Source organism: Globicephala melas, chromosome 11 (genome assembly GCF_963455315.2).
Source record: "Globicephala melas chromosome 11, mGloMel1.2, whole genome shotgun sequence".
Taxonomy (NCBI): Eukaryota; Metazoa; Chordata; class Mammalia; order Artiodactyla; family Delphinidae; genus Globicephala; species Globicephala melas.
In genome coordinates, this window is record NC_083324.2 from 16105339 (window position 1) to 16128002 (window position 22664).

A 22664-nucleotide genomic window follows, 5' to 3' on the forward strand; every position below is an offset into this window, starting at 1 on the left:
TGCAAATTACAAATACAAAGATTAAAGAACCCACAAATTTTCCATTAACCCTTCTTCAAGTTCAATGCTTTTATTAAACTATGTCCAATCTGCTCATAATCCCACCTAATGGTGTTTTCTACAGATGTTGTATTTTTTAGTTCTGGGATTTCTGATTGCTTCATTTTTACACTTTTTATTCCTTTCCTGAGAAAATGCCTTCACCCATTATGTCCATGTTTTCTTGTAAATTATTTAACATACTAATAAGTTATAAAGCCTGTGTATATCTGAGTCACCTTTGGGTCTGCTTCCATTGGCTCTTTATTCTCTTGAATGTGATGGCACTTCCTGATATTTTCATGTGTATAGTAATTTTTTATAGTATTGTTATATTGAAAATTGAATATAATGCTTTGTAGAAATGCTAGATATTGTTAGGTATCTCAGAATTTTTTCTAGCACACATTTACGTTGTTTACAGATAACTTTAATTCTGTGAAAGTTTTTACTAGGTTTTGTTAGGGCAGGACTCTTTTGCTTTTGCCCTTGGTCCTTGGGCATGGCCCTTACTGGAGACTTCATTCCTAAAGTATACCCCTTCTAAGTTTTACACAGAAAGCAAGGTTTTTATCAAACCACCCCAACTTGACAGGACTCCAACACAAAACTCTTATTCTCCAGTGTTGAAGCTGATGAAATCTTTGCTCACATTTTAAGGATTCTATTTGTTGCTTTCTGCTGGGTCCCTTGAAGTCTTGCTCTATACATTTACACTTTAGGAATAAACTGAAAATTTTACAGGAGTCTGTATGCATATTTAGGTCTTCCTGTTCTGTGTCTAACTACTTTCTATCATTTTCCTCTCAATTTTTAATCTCTTTGTCAGTTTCACATTGTTATGTCTAACTCTACAGTCAAGTAAGACTGCATCTTTCACCTTGAACTCTGGGGTGCTCACATAGACTGGAGAATTCCCTCAGGGAAAAGTCAGTTAAGTGTGGATCTCACCTAGTTTATTTCATTTCAAGAGTTCTATTTCTCTCTATTCTCTCTGCTTCTGGTGCCTCTTTAATGCCTTCAAACTCTTTTTAATTTGCATTGGCAATTTTTAATGTTTCACTTGTGCACAACTGAAATTTGTCTTTAAAGTCACAGAAGGAAGGAAAGGCAGTTGTCACGGCATGAATTCAAAGATACAGGATGCTGGATAAAATCATAGGACTGCTCCTCTTTACCTTAGGAAAATAAATAATGTGGCACTAAATTAGATATTTATTTTTAATTATATTTCCATGTAAAGACATCACCCAGATATCTGCTGAGCCACAGACTTTCTGGGTAGATACGAAGGATGCATCATTGATCTTACTTTGGAATAAATCCCCAGAAGGCAGATATCACCAATGGGTGGGAGCTCTAGGGACAAAGTCAGTTCTCATTCAGAAAGTGGACAGAAATTTAAAGCAGTCAAATATGGATCCTTGAAAACTGGAAAAGAAAAATTTTATGACATTTGATTTGAAAATAAAAATTATCTGCATATCAAAAACTATAATTATCAAGAACAGAATCAGGCCTGCTTAAACAGTACTTACAACTTACTGATAAGATTATAAATAAAAAGTGAAACTCTTCTGTCCTTGAAAGAGATAGAAGACTATATTTTTTCCTGCAATATTATAGGAGAGCCACCAGTGTTTCACCCTGTGTCTCTTAAAATGTCATTTCTTCTTCTATCCACATTCTGCCACTTTAAAAACAGTAAAAGCTGTTCAATATGGCAACTTCTGCTAAGTGAAAAGATGCACTGTTTATTGACTAAAAGATTATGAATGAGGAGAAAGCTGAATATTTTTTAAAAATACTAATTTACCCATAATGGGATCATTCCCAGTACGTAGAAGGAAAAATAAAGACTGGGATTTTCTTAGAAACAAAAATAAAGCCCAATGATGTAAAACATTCTACACATAATTTCTAATTTCAAAGCATCATTAGAAACTCCTGATCAGTTTGTAGCAAGAGAGCAAACAGAGAAATTTGGTGTAACAGTAGAGCATATTTCTAGCTACTTTCATTTAAATAACATCAGCCTTACCAATTGTTACTTTTCTTTTTCATTTAAAACACTGATTGCAGGTTAAATCCTAAAAGCATGAAAGTAATAACAAGTCTCAACTCAGGTATGAGCACAATGATTTGGGACTACTATTTCTGCCTTACAGAGAGGACTTAGAAGTGATGCTACCTCTTTTAAACATATGACCCCAAACTTACCTGATTCCATATAAGTGTGTAAGTAAAACAAGTTCTGTATTTTCTCAAATAATTTTACAAGTTGATGATAAATTTGATTTTAAAGATAAAACTATTCCTTTAAAACTTAAACATAAGACCTGACACCATAAAACTCCTAAAAGAGATCACAGGCAAAACATTCTCTGATATAAATCGTACCAATGTTTTCTTAGGTCAGTCTTCCAAGGCAATAGAAAAAAAAGGGGACCTAATCAAACTTACAAGCCTTTGCACAGCAAAGGAAACCATAAACAAAATGAAAAGACAACCTACAGAATGGGAGAAAATATTTGCAAACAATATGACCAATAAGGGCTTAATTTTCTAAAATATACAAACAGCTCATACAAGTCAACAACAAAAAAATCAAACAACCCAATCGAAAAATGTACAGAAGACTTAAATAGACATTTCTCCAAAGAAGAAATACAGATGACCAAGAGGCACATGAAAAGATGCTCAGCATTGCTAATTACTGGAGAAATGCAAATCAAAACTACAATGAGGTACCACCTCACAATGGTCAGAATGGCCATCATTAAAAAGTCTACAAATAATAAGTGCTGAAGAGGGTGTGGAGAAAAGGGAACCCTCCTACACTGTTGGTGGGAATGTGAGTTGGTGCAGCCACTATGGAAAACAGCATGGAGATTCCTCAAAAAACTAAAAATAGAATTGCCATATGATCCAGTAATCCCACTCCTGGGCATATATCCAGACAAAACTGTAATTCAAAAAGATATATGCTCCCCTGTGTTCACTGCAGCACTATTCACAGTAACCAAGACATGGAAGCAACCTAAATGTCCATCGACAGATGAATGGATAAAGAAGATGTGGTACATATATACAATGGAATACTACTCAGCCATAAAAAAGAACAAAATAATGCCAGTTGCAGCAACATGGATGGATTTAGAGATTATCATACTAAGTGAAGTAAGTCAGAAAGAGAAAGACAAATACCATGTGATATCACTTATATGTGGAATCTAAAATTTGACACAAAGGAACCTATCTATGAAACAGAAGCAGACTCACAGACATAGAGAACAAACTTGTGGTTGCTAAGGGGGAAGGGAGATAGCAGAGGGATGGAGTGGAAGTTTGGGATTAACAGATGTAAGCTATTATATATAGAATGGATAAATAACAAGGTCCTACTGTATAGCACAGGAAACTATATTCAATAACCTGTGATAAACCATAATAGAAAAGAACTTTTTAAAAAAATGTATGTATATGTATAACTGAATTACTTTGCTGTACAGTAGAAATTAACACTACATTGTAAATCAACTATACTTCAGGAAAAACTATGCCTTTTAAAACATTAAGCCTAAAAATTTCATCCATTTTCTTTAAGAAATGGATTATTAAAATCAGTTTTGAAATGAGATATTAAATTTATTTAAATCTTGGATTTTCTGTACTTAATAATTTTTCTTAAAGAAAAAATTAAAAACAGGAAGAGCTAGAATATGCCACCAGGACAAAACTGATCGGAAGTGTCTTCAGTCACAGACTCTGGACAACTAGTCTTGTTTTGAATTTTCCAAAGCTTGAAGTCTCCCTGGTACTAGAGGATGAGAATAATGTGACATTGAAAACAGCCAGTTAAAAACAGGGAATCCCAAGTTACCTTTGTTCAGTTTGGTTAAAGCAGCATGTGTCTTTAGCATCTCCAAGTTTTTTAGCAAATGCATCAGCTTGAAAGTCAAATCTGTGGCTTAGGGCTGTTAGGTGAAAAGAAAGACCATCATGATAAGGTGGAAAAATAAACTGGAAGATGATTAAGATGATTAAAAATAAACTGGAAGATGATCCAATAAGTAGTCCAATTAGAGCATAATGGCTGCCATAATAACCAAACACAGCAAAAAGCTCTTTTTCAATCAATTAGTACCGCAAACAAGAAAAAACACAGGAAATAATTCATCTGGCTAATAACGATATTTTTGTGTGTCCCAAATTCCAGTGCCCCAGTTCATGGCTTAGTACAGCAAGCACCTCCTCATTATTACATGTTTGTTTCTTATTCTGTAGTGCCCAAGTTGTAATCCCAACCAGCAGCTTCACTCACCTGCAGAACCAAGTTCTGGGCGTCCCCTGACCAGGGAACTTGACAGAGTGCAGATCCTACGTATTCTAATCCTCAAATGAGGAGTTTTGCTGACCCTAGAGCCTGGCCTTCCCGTATCCAAGCAAGCTGCTGAGTCACGGTCTCTCACTATGGAGCATACCCTCTAGATTCATCTGACTAGAAACAATTGTTCTTTTTTTTTTCTAATGTGTTTTGTCCAAAGCTTATAATTATTTCATCAGGAGGGCAGGTCTGATATCAGCTATTCCACCGTTACCAGAAATGAAACTCCATTTTGTTTTTAGATGTGATAATGTTGTTCCAGTTATATCTAAAGAAGAGAAACATTTATTAATTTTGACAAATGTATACTGAAATATTTACAAAGGAAATATATATGTCTGAGATTTGCTTCAAAATATTACAAAAGTGGAGTCTGGATCAAGATGGTAGAGTAGGAGGATTCTGAGCTCACCTCTCTCTGCTCATGGACACACGATAACTACAACTACATACACAACAACTGTTTCTGAGAACAACCTGAAGACTAGCAGAATAGAGTTTCTGAAACTAAGGATATAAAGCAAAGTCCATGTCAAGACAGGGAGGGTGAGCTCGGGCATGGTCTAACCAGAACCCACACCCCTGGTGCAGTGACCCATAAACAGGAGGAGTATCACAACCGTGGAGGTCCCCCCTCCCCAAGAGGCAAGGACTCCAAGCCCCATGTCTGGCTCTTCAGCCCAGGGGACCTGCACCAGGAAGATGAGCCACCATAAGTCTGGCTTGGAAAACCAGTAGGGCTTGCATCTGGGAGACCTGGAAGATTGTGGGAAACTGAGACACCACTCTTGACTCTTGCACAAACTCACTAGCTGATACTCACAGTGCAGAGGCAGCATCTTGAAAAGCACCTGGTTTATATGAGAAGGAAATTCCTTGACTAATTTTAGGTGTGTGCTAGAGAGGCAGGGGTCTGATGGAGCTTTCTCTTGAGATGGAAGTGCTTGCAGGTGCCATTATGATTTTTGTGCATATCTGTCACTCTCCATCAACTTAGTTAATATCCTGTGCCCCACCCCAGAGTTCCCCCAAGGACCCAACCTGCCTAAGTTGCCCATCCAGGCCTGCCCCTTCAACATGGCTCCTGCCCTGTCTCACCCAGTGGGCCGTCTCTACCAGCACTGGCACCCCTCCACAGCAGCTCCCATTCTGTGGGGACAGTCCGGCATGCCAGTGTGCCCCTAAGAATTTCAGCCAAGTCTCACAGCCAGCTGGGCCAAGGGCCAGTCCCACACATCAGCGTGCCTGCAGTAGTCATAGCTGGCCCTCTCAGCCAGCTGGGCCGGGTGCCAGACTTGCCCAACAAGGAATCCACAGCAGTTGAGGCCAAGCCACACAGCTAGCTAAGCCGGGGGCCAGCCCTGCCCACCAGCACAAATGTAGCAATGGCAGCCCAACCATAACAGGAGGGCACACACAGTCCACACAGGAGATACCCCTGGAGCACCTGGCTCTAAAGACCAGAGGGTATTGCGCCACTGGGCCTCACAGAGCAGGTTCTACATGGGCCCACTGTTTCCAGACCGACAGAGGTAGTGGATAACACCTAGTACATAGAAACAAATGCAGAAAGTTAGGCAAAATGAGACAAACCACCTTCCAAAGGAAAAAAACAAAATAAAAGACAATCAAAAAAGAACAAGACAAAACCTCAGAACAAGAACTAAACAAAATGAAGATAAACAATTTAATAGATAAAGACTTCAAAGTAATACTCATAAAGATGCTAACCAAACTCAGGAGTAGAATGTCCATAATCAGACAACTTCACAGATGAGCTCTGCCAGATATTTAAGGGAGAGTTGGTACGTATCCTTCTCAAACTGCTGCAAAAAAGGTGAAGAGGGACGAATGCTTTCAAACTCATTTTACCAGACCAGCATTACTCTGATGCTAAAACCGGATAGAGGGAAGAGATATGGGAACATGTGTATATGTATAACTGATTGACTTTGTTATAAAGCAGAAACTAACACACCATTGTAAAGCAATTATACTCCAATAAAGATGTTAAAAAATAAATAATAAATGAAAAAAAAACAGATAAAGACACTACAAAAAAGAACATTACAGGCCAATATGCCTGATGAACCTAGATACAAAAATCTTCAACAAAATACTAGAAAACTGAATTCAACGATACATTAAATGGATCATACACCATGATCAAGTGGGATTTATTCCAGAAGTGCAAGAATAGTTCCATATCTGCAAATCAAGCAGTACACCACATAACAACATTAAGGATATAAATCATACAGTCGTCTCAATAGATGCAGAAAAAGCATCTGCAAACTTCAACATCCATTTATGATACAAAAAATCTCAACAAAGTGGATATATAGGGAACATCCTTCAACATAATAAAGGCCATATGTGACAAACACACAGCTAACATCATACTCAATAGTGAAAAGCTGAAAGTTTTCCTCTAAGATCAGGAACAAGACAAGGATGTTCACTCTTGCCACTTTTATTCAACATAGTATTGGAAGTCCCAGTCACAGCAATCAGAAAAAAGAAAAAAAGAAGAGGCATCCAAATGGGAAGAGAAAAAGTAAAACTGTCACTATGTGCAGATGATATGGTACTGTATATAGGAAACCCCCAAAATCCCGTAAAACCTATTAGAACTAATAAATGCATTCAGAAAAGTTTTAGGATACAAAATCAATATATAGAAATCTGTTGCCTTTCTATATACTACTAATGAACTATTAGAAAAAGAAATTAAGAAGAGTTCCACTTAAAATTGCATCAAAAAGAATAAAATACCTAGGAATAAATTTAACCAAGGAGGTGACAGACCTGTACTCTGAAAACTATAAGACATGGATGAAAGAAATTGAAGATGACACAAATAAATGGAAAGTAGCAAATTTTGAAGGAAAGTTAGCAAAACCTGGGCTCAGAAAGTCCAGTAACTACATCAGGATCTAGAGAAGGAGAGGAGCTGATAGACTTTCTCAGATCAAGCTAGAGTACCTGGATTATCAGTCTCACCAAGGCTGCAAGAAATGAGGAGGAACAGTTCCCTAAAGGAAAACAGAGTTGCAGCAACTGGAAGAAAGTGAAACGGATGCAGGTAGGAAAAGCTATTAGGTATCACCATCCAAGACAGCAGGAAATCATTGCTAACACTACATTAAGAATAAAAAAATTATAATAATACTGTTTTGCTTTAAAAAAAATTCCAGCAGTAGTTAAAGCAAAATGTTCACCAGCATACCCATATTAAGGACAGGTAGGAAATGTTCAAACATCAGCCAACAGAAATAGATTTTCTCTTTTGCTGTACCTGCAGTAACTGGTTGAATTACTCAATATGGTAATATAAAGCAGACAATATGGAGACTCAGATGAAGAACACAGAAAGATTCTGCTCACCGCTGGAACCGGTGTCACACCTTTGAATTACAAATGGAGATTATCCTTCCTTAAATTCTTAGAGCCATTTTTCTTGTATAGAATCCAAAATAAAGGCCAAAATTTCCATTTCATTTTCAGCGAGGTAATTTGGCCATGAAAGAAATAAACCCCACAGATGTGTTCATCATAACTCTTTAATTAAATATTCTAGAAATCAACTTGAGCTAGCTTATAGAGATATAATGGGAATTCATTATGAAGATTCAAAGTGTTTTGTATTTTCCAAGGGTGAGGATGTAGCAAGGCCTCAGAGAAGGATGGTAACAAGGAAGAGAAAAGTATCTGGAAAACAGGAATTATTTGATCTCTATTTTTTTTCTCTGAGAAACTACCCGTTCTTCCTTTTGCTTCTGATTGATAAATAAGGGCACCTTTGGAAAAAGAATATGATTGGCCCAGTTTAAGTCATTCATCTTCTTTCCTGGACATAATCACATGTGTCCAGGAGAGTAGTCTTTTATTTCAAAGTTAACTGCAGCATCCTATTCCTATAGGTAAAAGTATTGATGAATAGATCATACAGAGCCTGAAAGGCATTGCAAAAGTTACCTTGTTCAATGAATATAAGCTGTGTAAACTTAAGCTAACTTTTGTCTGTGTGTATGTCTTTTTCATTTCCCTTTTTTTTTAAACAAAAACTGGGTTTGAGTTTAGAAACAATGTAAAGATAAACAAAATGTTAGAAATATGTGATATGGATCACAAATTAATAATAGTGAGATAAGGAATTAAAAATCTTGCTGGGGGAACTACCAAAAGAGAATCACTGTTAAGAACAGTGTGGCCAGAGTGGCCTTGTAGCCGAGAACAAGAAGGTTGGTCCTTAAGGATGAAGCTCGGAGGCAGTCACAGCCACCTTCAGGGTGGATCTGTAACACCAGCAGTTACTGAGGTGGGGCTAAATCATCAAGCCTGAGCTAAGAAACCAGACCCCAAGGTCACCAGCCGTAGACTATAGTAGCAGAAAGAGCTAGCTGTCCTGGAGTAAAGCTCACTAACTGTACCTCAGCAGACACCACCAGTGAAAACACAAATACCAGATCCGTCGCCCTGGAGAGTAGACCAGTAGTAGGTAAAACCTCAGACAGCTCTTACTCCATGAAACATAGTGAAGACCTGTCACTTACGTCCAGATGCCACCTGAGGGAAGACTGAAGGGGAAAGGTGAGGCAGCCCTGATAGAGCCTTGACTTCTAACCTGACTAAATATTTAACATAGAGGGTCTACTTAAAATTGAAATGTGCTGTTAAAACTGGAAGATGCTGAAATATTGCTGATAAACAACATATGTCTCCTCACTGCCTAGAAGGATAAGAGTCTGTGACAATGTCTAGGTCAGTTGCATAAAATAATTAAGCTATAATTTTCATGCACATCTGACTATATGTACACTTTGACAATCCAGTTACGTTGGAAAAAGCCTAATAACTTGGATCTAAATGGTAATGGTAATCCCCTAGTAATGGTAATGGATTATCAGCTCATCATAACTTTCCAAATCTAATATTTTGACTAGCCATTTGCTAAAAAATGCCATTAGGATATATGATTAGTCATAAATATGCCAGTTAATTCAATGAGATTTCTGTCCTTTGTTGTTCAACAGAGTCCTTCCTGTTGAAGGACTCCCAAAGAAAAAGTGTTTAATAACTTAGTGCTTTCTATTTATATTCAGAGAACTTTGTATTCTCTATAAACATTTTTACAAGTGCATAAAACATATTTTGTTCCAGTGCTTCATGATCTAAATTGTGATTCCTTAAAAGCATGGTGGAGCATATATTTTTTTAGAAAACACAACCCCAGTGATACCCCAAAAGGTGTGCATTTAACTTTTAAGGAACTTACCACATTTGTTCTCTTTAACTGTCATTTGATTTAGCTACTATAGACATCTGCTACAAAGCTCTTTCAACTTTCTATTAAGGCAAATTACTGGAAACCTGGGTTACTGTGGCAATGAGGGATAGCCCTTATTTTTCCATATCAGTCATCTCAGCAGTGTTAGTCTGGTAGTAAGTGCTAACCAGTAGGGGAGTGAAGACCAGCATACCTTTACAAAGCTTTAGATTGTGAATCCTGGGATGGAACCTCTCAGATGGAAAGGCCTGTTTCCATGGCAACAGGAGCAGCTCCTACTGTTTCAGTTTGTCACTCATCATAGCAATGTTTGCCTTGGGAGACTGCGCTAAGCATTTCTAGCCGCATTTTGTTGTGGATTCAAGAGATTGGATGGCAATGCTGCTATGGTTACCAGGGTTTTTGTCTTAGGGGAAATCCTAGAATAAAGTAATCTCTCTGGTTCCAACAGAAATTTTAAATAACTAGCTGTGGAATAGAAAGAAAAGAAGTTGTGATAAGTAATTCCCTTCTGGGACGATGATAACAAAGTCTGACAAGTCTGACTTCCTTTTTTTTCTTTTTTGGTGCTTGTGGTGATGGGGTGGTTGGAAATGAGAAAATGAGAATTGGGAAAGGTTAAGGAAAATTAGAACAAGAAGGAGAACATAAAATGATTGTTTACCATTTCTTTAAAAAATAAGAATAGAAAAGAGAAGGGCTGAAAGAAAAATGTATAGTAAATATTCATATATTCAAGGAATTTCTTTTATCATTCTCTATATAACTTAATTTAAATGATTTTCTCCCCACACTTATAAAATAATTCATTTTCCTAGTCAGATGATGACCTCTTCCCCAGCACTGATCATTTAGGGTGTTGAAGGAATAGTATAGAAAAAGGAGAACCTTCAAGCTGACAACATTTTTAAAGATTTTATTTGTTCCTTATTCCCACTCTTCATGGGTCCCAAGATTGATGCAAAGAAAGAAATAGCCATTGAGAATTACAGAAAAGGCTACAACCAATATTGTTATCTTTTCTCAAATTATATGGTTACTATTACATCCCTGGAGTATCAGAACACTGCAAACCTGACAATGATTAGCACAAATTTATTTTATAGAAAATTATTAAAAGCACAGGAAACTGTAGTACAAACATTTACAGATGAACACTATTTTTATTATTTTATTTTGATTTCATGATCTCATCTTAGTATTTCTCTTATATAAGATTCTATGATGTGATAAGTATTGAATCAAACGCATTACCTGCATTGTTTCACTTAAATTTCACTAAAAACTTTTGAGGAAATTATTATTATTCCTATATTCAGAGGGATTACAGCTAGCTGGCAGAATTACTTGAAATTAGACACCGAGTTCTACTACTACATCTATCCTAGGATAGAACATCCTCATTTTTTAATCACCCCAAATCAAATCATACTGTGTGTACTCCCTTATTATTTCCTGAGCATGAGTGATCTGTGAATTATCAAGAAGTTGTCAACAGTGAGATGTTATTGTATATGTCTGTAAAGAGTGATAACTTCCTGCTTCATTTGTGGACTTTGACAAATCTTTTACATTGATAGAGTTATAATGCATTCTTTTGATCTCAGCAAATATTTAATGAGCAACTAATTAGTCTGTGATGAACTCTTTAATAGGTTATGAATATATATGATATGCATTGTGTTTTTTTTTTTGTGGTACGCGGGCCTCTCACTGCTGTGGCCTCTCCCATTGAGGAGCACAGGCTCCGGACGCGCAGGCTCAGCGGCCATGGCTCATGGGCCCAGCCACTCCGCAGCATGTGGGATCCTCCCGGACCGGGGCACGAACCCGTGTCCCCTGCATCAGCAGGCGGACTCTCAACCACTGCGCCACCAGGGAAGCCCCGATATGCATTGTTTTATCAGAACATTCTTTTGGAAAATACAGCATAAGATACTTGAACTATATTTAATATTTTGGGCCTAGAAATGGAGTGGATGTAGCCACAGTTGATAGGGCACAAAATACCTAGGAGACATCTGAGAAGAAACCGTGTTCTGCCCATATGGCAGCGACTGACTGTTCACCCATTGAAACGAGAATTTGGCTCTAACTCCCTAGGCACCTGTTCAATGGTGTATGTTCTCCATAAGTTATATCTCCTAATTCCAATTCTGAGAATAAGTAGAAGGGGGTCTGTAAGAAAATCCAGCTTCCCCCTTTTTGTCTTTTCCTGGATTTTGGTCACATTGCAATAAGAATTATTTTTTTAATGCTATTTTCTCTCATAAACTTTATTCCCAGCATAAATAACTTCATGAAGAGCTTTTAGAAGAACTTAGCGTGAAATATAAGGGCATTTTGCCAGAAGTAGTCAAGGAATGTACAGTACAGGAGACATGGTAATTGCAGGTGTTGAGAAACAATTTCATCTTGCATGTATATGTACACATATGTGTATCCATAATTGTGTATGTGTGTGTAAATATATACATAGCTAATACCAAGATTTCAGAATTTTTTTTTTTAAGGTTTCAGAATTTAATAAGAAGGGTAATGAGAGCCTATAGTAGTGCCTTTGCATAAGTAGTATTCTGTAGATATTTTTGGAATGCATGAATGATGAACGGCAAGAGAAAATGATGAATATCACTGGACTGCCTTAGTTAAAATGGAAGTTTATTATAAATCTCAACTCAGAGTTTAGAATTTTCATAATCATTTTTCTTTATTGTATTTCTCCTTTGCTTAATATTCTAGTTGCTTTTACATTTTATGATTAAAAGGTAATTATTTTGTTATAAACAAGTAGTACCAAGATCTATTTTATGCCTTGCATATGTGCATTCTTGAGTTTAGCAGATTGTTTACTCTTTGTCTTCTATCTGGTGCCACCTCCTTGGAACATTCAGTGTTTTTCTTTCATTCAACAAATATTTATGAAGATCTTCTCTGTGCACTATGCTGGGTTTTGATGGAGGGGAGATGAATGGGTGGAGGGGAGATGAATTAGTCATACATACATCTGTGAAAGCTCACCTAGAGTATTGTGATTAAAGGTCAGTGCATTTTAAATTATCTTAATTGATGAATATATTAAGATCAATCAAAAGTAAATGCCTACCTTAAAAAAAATTAGCCTAACTTGTAACTTCTAACAATAAATTTGTCATCTGACCATGCACATTTACTGAGCATCAGTTATCTAAGTGAAGCTTTACTGCAGAGAACAGATGTGAATCATACAATGTCGTCCAGAATATGAACTGTCCCATGAACTGCCCAGTGCCCCACAGTCTTGAATTCTGACATTCCATCAGCTTGGCAGAACCTTCCTCCCCTGGTCCTCTGTGTCGAGACCCAACTCAAAAATCACTTTCCACTTATGCCTTCCCTGACAGTTTTGTCTCCAAGAATAGGGTTAGTACCCTTTCTGTGCAGTCCCGTAGCAATCCAACCATAACTCTATTATGGAACAGACTACGTTGATATTTTCATTAAAGTTTTATTTCTAGATAATTTAAAATATACTCAAAGAAATCATGTAGAAAAAGCTCTAATCCAATCTTGGGTGGGGATTTAAAGAAATCTGCTGAGAGCAGAAGCTAATTAAGGTAGAGTATAAAGAATGAACTTTCTCCATCTAGGAAAAAAAAAAAAGATAAAGAAAAAATCTTTTGAGAGGAAAAAGTCATATGTGCCGAGCTCAGGGATAAGAGGGAGCACCAGGCAAACTGAGAAAATGTAAATAGCTTGGGAGGGTAACAGCTTTGAGGAATTTAAGGAGAAGAAGATGCAAAGTTGAGCAGAAATTAAATAATAAAGAGCCTTGTATGCCTCTGAGATTTGGCCTTCACACAGAGGATAAAGGCTTGAGAGAGAAAATGATGGTCTCATTTTGATTCACATCTGCTTCCTCTTCCCAACCGGCACTATCTTAATTTAAACAATTAATATGTGAGCAAGAAAAGAAAACCCAGTGAAGGAGATAGAGGAGGAGTTATCAATGACAAGAGACGAATCCTTTGTAGCCAGAAAACTAGAGGATATAAAGTGAAATAGAAGCCAATGCAGAGCTTAGAGTAGGGATCATCAAACTACACCTGTGAGACAAGTCCAGCCCACAGCCTACAAATAAAGTATTATTGGAGCACAGCCAAGTCGACTCATTAATACACTGTCTATGGCCACTTTTACATATGATGGCCAAGTTGAGTAATTGAGACAGACATTATCTCATAAAGTCAAAAATATTTACTATCTGGCTCTTCACAGAAAATGTTTGCCAGTCCTTTTTTTAAAGCAAAAGAGCAGTTGATTAAAAATAGGACTACCAGGAGTCCTTTGGGTTTATCAGCAAGTAGGTTTTGGGAGACTCTGTGAGAGGAGTTTTCAGTAAAACGGTTGATGCTAAATATAAAGAATAGGATAAAAGAAAGTGGAGAGAATAAATGCAGTAACCTTCCCACCACCAACTCATTCCTGCCCCAGTCTCAGCAATAACATGTATTATCTCCATTCACTGAGGAGGAAACAGTTTCAGAGATTTTGAGTAACTTAGCCAAAGTTGCACAGCAAGTACTTAGGGGTTGGAACTGGAATCCAGTTCTGTTTAATCAAAACCCATGTTCTTTCTGCTAGATTGGATTTTCCCTAGAATTTAAGTTCGAGAGCCCAGAATTCAAGCCTCATGAAATTGTTTTAGATTCCAAAAATCGTGAACTTAGAAGGCAAAATATTCTTGCAGAGAAATGAGATATGAAACCTCATCTGTTATCCCTGTCAACATGCACACTGAAGGAGTGAGACTGTTTAATAACTATGTTCAATTAACCCCAAATCATTCTCTCTGCAAATGTAAACATACCTTACTCCCCAGACCCTCCTAATGTACAGAAACCACCTACTCAGAGTAAGTTTTCATAGACATAATGGAATTCACTTACAACATCTATTCTAAAATATTGTGCACAGCAAAGAAAATGAATAAATGAAACCTTTTAAATTAATAGCCATTAAGGGAACAATAATAACAACAAATAACAATGGAGAGAGACATTTCTAATGAAAGGAAAGAGAAAACTGGAAGACCAGAACCTTCCTATCCTATAAAGGTCTACATGAAAAACCTGAATAAAAGAATGTAAACAATTTTTTCTAACATGTAATTCACTATTGTCCAAATTCAGAGATTTATGTTAAATGAGACATATTAGCCTCATTCTTCCTCATTCCTTTATCAATTTTCAGGCCAACAATTTTAAGTATGATAGATAGGAGGGAGAGGTTGCTATAATATATGTCACCATTAATTAGAAATTACTTTAAAGTGGTAGCACTCAGTGGGGGCAATTTTGCCCCTCCGGGGACATTTGGAAATGTCTGGAGGCATTCTGGATTGACACAACCTGGGGTAGGGCAGAGTACTACAGACATCTTGTGGGTAGAGGCCAGGGTGCTGTTAAACATCCCACAAAGCACGGGACAGCCTCCTGCAACAAATTATCTGCTGGCCCAAAATTTCAGTTATGCCCAGGTTGACATATGCCACTTTAAAGGAGCACCACTGTAGCACAATGGCATTCCAGCCACTGGCACAGTCTCCAGCATTTCAGACATACTAATTATGCATAGGCAAATGGTATCTGCAAAGTCATGAAATATAACTCTTAAACTCTCACAGTTGGAAAGGACAGCCTAAAAGAAAGAATTATGTAGGGATGATTGAAAGATTAAAAATATTGTATTATATAAAAAATAATATATCAATATTACCATGTATGATTTTTAAGAAAAAGTTGTCCTCTTCTTCAAAGATGGTATTACGTATATATCAAACTGTATACATAAACCCTTTGGACAGCAGCCTATAGCTGCATAAAAACAGTACATTAAAGACCCGTATGAGGCATGTTGCCAATTCATCCACAAAGAGAGAGATAAATGTGTGACTGAAAAAGTACTTGTCGAACACAAGCTGCAGCTGTGTCTAACTAATACCTAATTACTCAACTAGAACATATTATACAGCGGGCAGAAAAAAGGTGGGTAATTTGCTATCATCTACTGAGATGATTTACCAAATTACTGCATAAAAATACACTTAGCTCATATTAAAGTTATGACACTAACCAAACACAAGCATATTCAGAATTAATGGTGATCTGACCTAACTTTCCTTTGTGGGGATTTAGAAAATATACTCCACAGGAATAAACCAAAGATAGTATAAAAATCTTAATTGGAAACCTGAAATTGATATCAGAATTCTTCCGGAACTAGTATAAAAGATTTCAATAGGGCTTCCCTGGTGGCTCAGTGGTTGGGAGTCTGCCTGCCGATGCAGGGGACGCGGGTTCGTGCCCCGGTACGGGAGGATCCCGCATGCCGCGGAGCGGCTGGGCCCGTGGGCCATGGCCGCTGGGCCTGCGCGTCTGGGGCCTGTGCTCCGCAGCAGGAGAGGCCGCGGTGGTGGGAGGCCCGCGTACCGAAAAAAAAAAAAAAAGATTTCAATAAAGTTTGGTACTCAAAAACTATAATATGGGAAAATGTCAATAATAATTTAAAAATAAATTACATTTGTTACTGTTTTGGTTACTTATCTGTTATAAAACAAATTTATATACAGATATTCGTGTATAATTTAATCTGAACAGAAATGTAATGGTGATGAACACTATCTTCTTGGATCTTAATAATAAACTCTATGGAGACGTGAATTGGAGAAAATTCTTCTGACAGCTAACTTTGTCATCAAGTGAGCACTAGAAACGTCCTCTGGTAAATAGGTTCATTGCTCTTAATTCTTCACTTCTGTCCTGTATTCAAATTACTCCATACCATTTGTCACAGGACTTTGCATTACCTCGCACTAATGAATATGTTTACTCATTCAACTGATGTTGAGTTTAGCCGCATGACTTGTTTGTCCAATAGCATGTGGATTAAAGTGATGGGCCCTAGACACAAGCTGAAGCCTTTAAAGGCATTTCATAACTCTGCTCACCTTTTTTGTTTTCATGCCATTTGCCATTAGAGAAACATGCCTCACGTGACTATTAACTAATTAGAGAAATGCAGAGCTGACCCACGACTTGAAAGCAAAGAAGGTATTTGTCGTTGTAAGCCAGTGAGATTTTTGAACTTGTTTGTTAACAGCAGAAATTACTATTTCCCTTAATAAAGGCTTTTCCAGAAACGTTTATACTATGGATGTTTCATGTTTACCGCCCCAGCATTTGTCTCCCTGATTTTTAATCGAAGATCCACCTTCATTCCATATCTTTAGGAAGGAGTTTCTGGAGTAAACCAAGTCTTGGCATTTTTCTGGTCACTGTAATTTGATTCAGTTATGGACATAAGATTTTAGTTTGGCCAATCACAATAAATTTCAGGACTTCTGGAAAAGCTACCAGAAAAGAATTTCACTGTTTCCTTATAGTCTCTTACTAGAAGAATGGGAAGTTTAAGCTGCTTTCCGACATCTTCCTGACACAAGGAGAAATCTAGTGCTACCTAGACTTAAGCCAACCAAGTTGAAAATAGAGTCAAGAAACAGAAAGAAACAAATCCTGAGGAGGTGGCCCAGTCTCTGAACCCAACTATACTTGAAAATTAATCTAACTCTGGATATTTATATGTGTTGACAATTTCCATTTATTCCTTAATCTAATTTTAATTGAGTTAATGGTCTCTGACCACAGAGAGCTTCCTAAAGGATACAGTATCTATGGTGTCAATTTAAAAGATAAGAAATAGAGAAAATATTTTTTTTGTCTTTTTAAAAATTAATTAATTTGTTTATTGAGGTAACACTGATTTATAACATTATATGAGTTTCATGTGCACAGCATTATACTTCTACTTCTGTACACCCTACAATGTGCTCACAAGACAAGAAATAACAAGTGTTGGTGAGGATGAGGTTGGTGGGAATGTAAATTGGTGCAGCCACTATGAAAGTCAGTATGGAGGTTCCCCCCAAAAAATTTAGAATAGAACTACCATATGATCCCGTTATCCCACTTCTCGGCATTTATCCAGAGAAAATATTTTTCTTAAACACAATTTTCCTTTATTTGAACTGAAACACTCAGTTATTCTGTAATGTGTATAAAAAGAAGAATTTATTGCAGGAACAGAATAATTATAAAAGCATATGCAAAATACATGTCTAAATCTTCTATTCATATAATTTTCTTGTAAAAGTGAGTATCATTTTGACATAATTATAGTTTATCCAAATCCCAATGTAAAATTAACATTTCAAAGATATAATAGAATTATAATATTTTTCCTGCAGGCCAAAATATTTTATCAGTTCAACCTAAATTTATAATCTTCCAAACTTCACAGGAAGTATAAGAGACTATCTAAGGGAGGCGGGGCTGCCGAGGAGGAGCAGGAGGGGCGCCTGGCTTCCGGCAGCTGGGGGGGGCCTGTCCCGGAGGTGGCGGTGGCGCCATCTTGTCGAAGGGGGGATCAGGAAGTGTGGACGGTGGGGGCGACAGTGGAGCCTGGAGCGGAGGCCGGAGGCTCCTGCCCGCCGGCCCTGGGGCAGCAGCAGCAGCCAGGGCCGCGGCAGCAGCTGGGGGGGCCGGGGGGAGGGGGACAGTCCCGGGATGGGGGCGGGGCCCGGAGCCGGGGCCTTGCCTGGGTGGGGAGCTGAAGCTGCTCCAGTTCCTTCTCCCCCGCGGCCTCGAGCGCTTCCGCATTGCCAGCGCCTTCCTGGACCAGCTGAGATGCGAGTTCCCGCTGGCTGAGGCCAGAGGGGCCGGGACGAGGGCCGCGCGCGGACTGCATCTCTCCCCACAGGGGTCGGTGCCTGGGGATCCCGTCTGCATCCACTGCAACATCACGGAGTCATACCCAGCTGTGCCCCCCATCTGGTCAGCGGAGTCCAGTGACGCTAACTTGGCTGCTCTCTTGGAGAGGCTGGTGGACATAAAGAAGGGGAATACTCTGCTGTTGCAGCATCTGAAGAGGATCATCTCCGACCTGTGTAAACTCTGTAACCTCCCTCAGCATCCAGATGTGGAGATGCTGGATCAGCCCTTTCCAGAAGAGCAGTGTACACAGGAAGATGTATCTTCGGAAGGTGAAGATGAAGAGATGCCTGAGGACACAGAAGACCTAGATCACTATGAAATAAATGAGAGAAGAAGCGCCAGCTGAGGGCAAGAAATCTGAAGATGACGGCATTGGAAAAGAAAACTTGGCCATACCAAAGAAAATTAAAAAGACCCAGAGGCAAGATTACTTAGATGGTGCGGTGTCTGGCTCGGCGCAGGCTACTGACCAGGTGATGAAGGAGCTCAGGGATATATACTGATCACTGAGGTTCAAAGGCAGAAACTATACAGTCGAACTCGTGAATGACAGCCTGTATGATTGGAATGTCAGACTCCTCAAAGTTGACCAGGACAGTGCTTTGCACAACCATCTCCAGATCCTCAGAGAAAGGAGCCGACTTCATCCTACTTAACTCTTCTTTTACAGATAACTTTCCCTTTGACGTGCCGTTTGTCAGGGTTGTGTCTCCAGTCCTCTCCGAGGGTATGTTCTGGGCGGAGGTGCCATCTGCATGGAACTTCTCACCAAGCAGGGCTGGAGCAGTGCCTACTCAGTAGAGTCAGCGATCATGCAGATCAGTGCCACACGGGTGAAGGGAAAAGCACGAGCGCAGTTTGGAGCCAACAAATCTCAATACAGCCCGACAAGAGCACAGCAGGCCTACAAGTCCTTGGTGCAGATCCATGAAAAAAACGGCTGGTACACACCCCCGAAGGAAGATGGCTAACCCGGGAATGCCATCCCCTTCCTCCTTCCCTAGGCATCACTAGACCAATTACCCTTTTTTTTTTTTTTTTTTTTTTGCCCTACGCGGGCCTCTCACTGTTGTGGCCTCTGCCGTTGCGGAGCACAGGCTCCGGATGCGCAGGCTCAGCGGCCATGGCTCACGGGCTCGGCCGCTCCGCAGCATGTGGGACCCTCCCGGACCAGGGCACGAACCCCCATCCCCTGCATCGGCAGGCGGACTCTCAACCACTGTGCCACCAGGGAAGCCCCAGGGAAGCCTCTGGACCAGTTACCTTTGAATGCTGTATTTGGATCTCCCTCTGCCTCTGTGGTTCCCTCCCTCATTTTTCCTGGACATGATCGCTCTGCCTATTGCAGGACAATGATGGCTATTCTAAACGCTAAGGAAAAAAAAAAAAAACAGACACAGAACTGTTTCAAGTACTCAAGACTGACTTACAGACCAACCAGCCACCTGGCTGGAACCTTTGCTAGCAGGCATTCTTATAAAAGAAACTTTCGAGCCTCATTATACGGCTGGAAACTCAGCTGTGCTCCAGACGAGAGCCTCCTTACCTATACTATGGATTTTTAATTTATTTTCCCTTATTTCATGTACACTGCTTTTTTTGGTTACAGTGTATGATGGATGTTTATGAAAAAAAATGTATCTTTGGGAACACAATTACAGTTTGTTAACTTGAAAAAAAAGACTATCTAAAACTCTACTAAATTTAAAATGAACAAATTTAATACCAGGTTTATAAACACGACACAAAAACACCTCAGATGAAGGAGAGAATAAATTATATCTGTCCTAGAGTCAAGTCTACATAAACCTATTTTTCTGGATAATATAGGTGAAGTGTTTTTTCTATAATTGAGTAAAGAAAACTTAATCAGCTTGCCTCGACACAGTAAAAAGTTTTCTTTGGCGACCATCAGTAAAGTGGCCAAGTACCTGATAATTATATTATCAGATGTTAATATTTCACTTCTGGTTGCTTAGCAGCCACCTGTATTTTAGAAAATAATATTCTATTTCTCTGACTATATGATGCATATCATTTTATATTATTTGGAAAATACTGAAAGGTATTAAGGAAATAAAAGCCTGCCATGTTCCAAACACAAGATAGTTATTACTGTTAACAGTGTATTGTATTTCTCTCCAGAATTTATTTTCTAGAATTGTATATATAATCATCTGCATCTTGTTTTTTTAATATACACTTATTATATTTGATATTTTCCTATGACAATCATTTGCTAAAAAAAAAAACTTTCAATAAACATACATCTCACTTTAAGTAAGAGCCTAATTCTTGCAGAGGTCTACATGAATTGCATCCTCTCATTATCTATCTGACCCAACTACCTCCCACTCCTTAACTTTACTCTGGTCGCAACAAATCCACTGCAATTCCTCCAACGTGCCGTGATGGACCCAAGTTAATGCCTTTGTAGTAGCTGTCCCCTTGGCCTGCAGTCCCTCCTCTCCTGACGTGCATGGTTCATTCCACCTCCTCCTCCTCCAAATGGCAAAGTTCTGTGGGATGTACCATGACCTATCAGGTGACTGTGGTCATGGTCTCTGGAGTCAGAATTCACATGCTAGCTGTGTGACCTTGGGAAAACTGCTGAACCTCTCTGTCCTTTGGGGAATAACAATAACTATTCTCAGGGCCCAAACTCCACTCTGTTTTTTTTTTTAAGTCTTTACTGAATTTGTTACAGTATTGCTTCTATTTATTTTATGTTTTGGTTTTTTGGCCATGAGGCATGTGTGATCTTAGCTTCCCAACCAGGGATCGAACCCGCACCCCCTGCATTGGAAGGTGAAGTCTTAACCACTGGACCACCAGAGAAGTCCCCAGCTCTTTTCTTAATGCTATTTTTTCCACAGTCCATTTGTATTTCATAGCATACTCTATTACTTACTGGTTATTACTGTTATTATTATAATTTACTGATATGTTTATTGTGGACTGTCTCATCTCTCACTAGATTGTAAATTCTACAAAGGTAGGTTTTCACCCTGAAGTGTTCCTCAAACAAAACTGCACTAAAAAATACACCCATATACACAAAAAATTAATACTAATATAGAACCTAGAATGCCATCACTGTCCTAAGCTTTTAAAATATATTAATCATTTGCTCCTGCCACAACCCATGGAATAGGGATTATTATTATGATCTCCATTTTATAGATAAGAAAGTTGGGGCATTCAAATATATAAGCAACCTTCCCAACTGGTAATGCTAGTAAGTGGTGAAAGAATTTGAACCCAGGCAGTCTGGCTCCAGACAGAATATTCTTGATCACTATGCTATGCTTCTACTGAATATGTATCGATTGAATGAACTGAACCAACCAAAGAAGGAAGCGCTGTCATATCAACAGGATCACGTTTCTTTGGTAGTCCCTACCTCCTTCTGAAAAAAAGTGAATTCTAGTTCTTCTAAGATTATCTTTTTCTCACCAGAGGAATGCAGGCAAGAAGGTAGAATAGTGAGGTTTTCATTTCTCATCTCACCTTCAACATGAGATGGGCCACCTTCCTGTTGGCTGAGTGTCCAAATATGTTGGATTTTCCTTTATTATTTTCGTCACCTTCACTCAGTTTCCAGCTCCACACTAATGATTTGCATCTGTAAAGCAAATAACCTTTGCTAGCCAGTGTGTTTTCCCTTTAACTTGAGCACGTTACCTTTTTATTTTAAATAAATATAGCACAACTTGCTAGTATACTATTAATAGCAGCAGTTTTCGAACAACTACATCATAACTGTGTTCAATTCACTGGAATACTGTGTTCTTTTGCCACTCTATACATACTGCCCTTTAATATAATTTCTTTTATTGGGATACGAGTTGCTTGATGGATGCATTATGAAACTCCACAGGGCTGTATTACGAAAGCAATACTTTCTAGCTGTGCGCAGCTCTGCTCTAGCTTTGCTTAAGTATGTCATATGAGGGAGGGAGGAGGGCTTCTCCTTTAGTTCTTGAAAGGGAGTGACAGAAACTACTGTTCACTGCCCCTCTCACCAAAAGAAAACAAAAATACACTTAAACTTAGCTGTCCTCTAGGACTGCCTAGAACACTGTTTCTCAAAATAGAACCCACAGACAACAACTGCATCACAGGCAGCTTGAGTGCT

General features: G+C 38.6%; 2 pseudogenes; one reads left to right on the forward strand and one right to left on the reverse strand.

Annotated features, from left to right (window-relative positions):
- Positions 1–3815: 3815 nt before the first annotated feature.
- Positions 3816–5265, reverse strand: LOC115859143 (CAAX prenyl protease 1 homolog; annotated as a pseudogene).
- A 238-nt stretch (positions 5266–5503) lies between these two features.
- On the forward strand, positions 5504–19521 carry LOC115859142 (ubiquitin-conjugating enzyme E2 Q1 pseudogene; annotated as a pseudogene).
- Positions 19522–22664: the final 3143 nt, after the last annotated feature.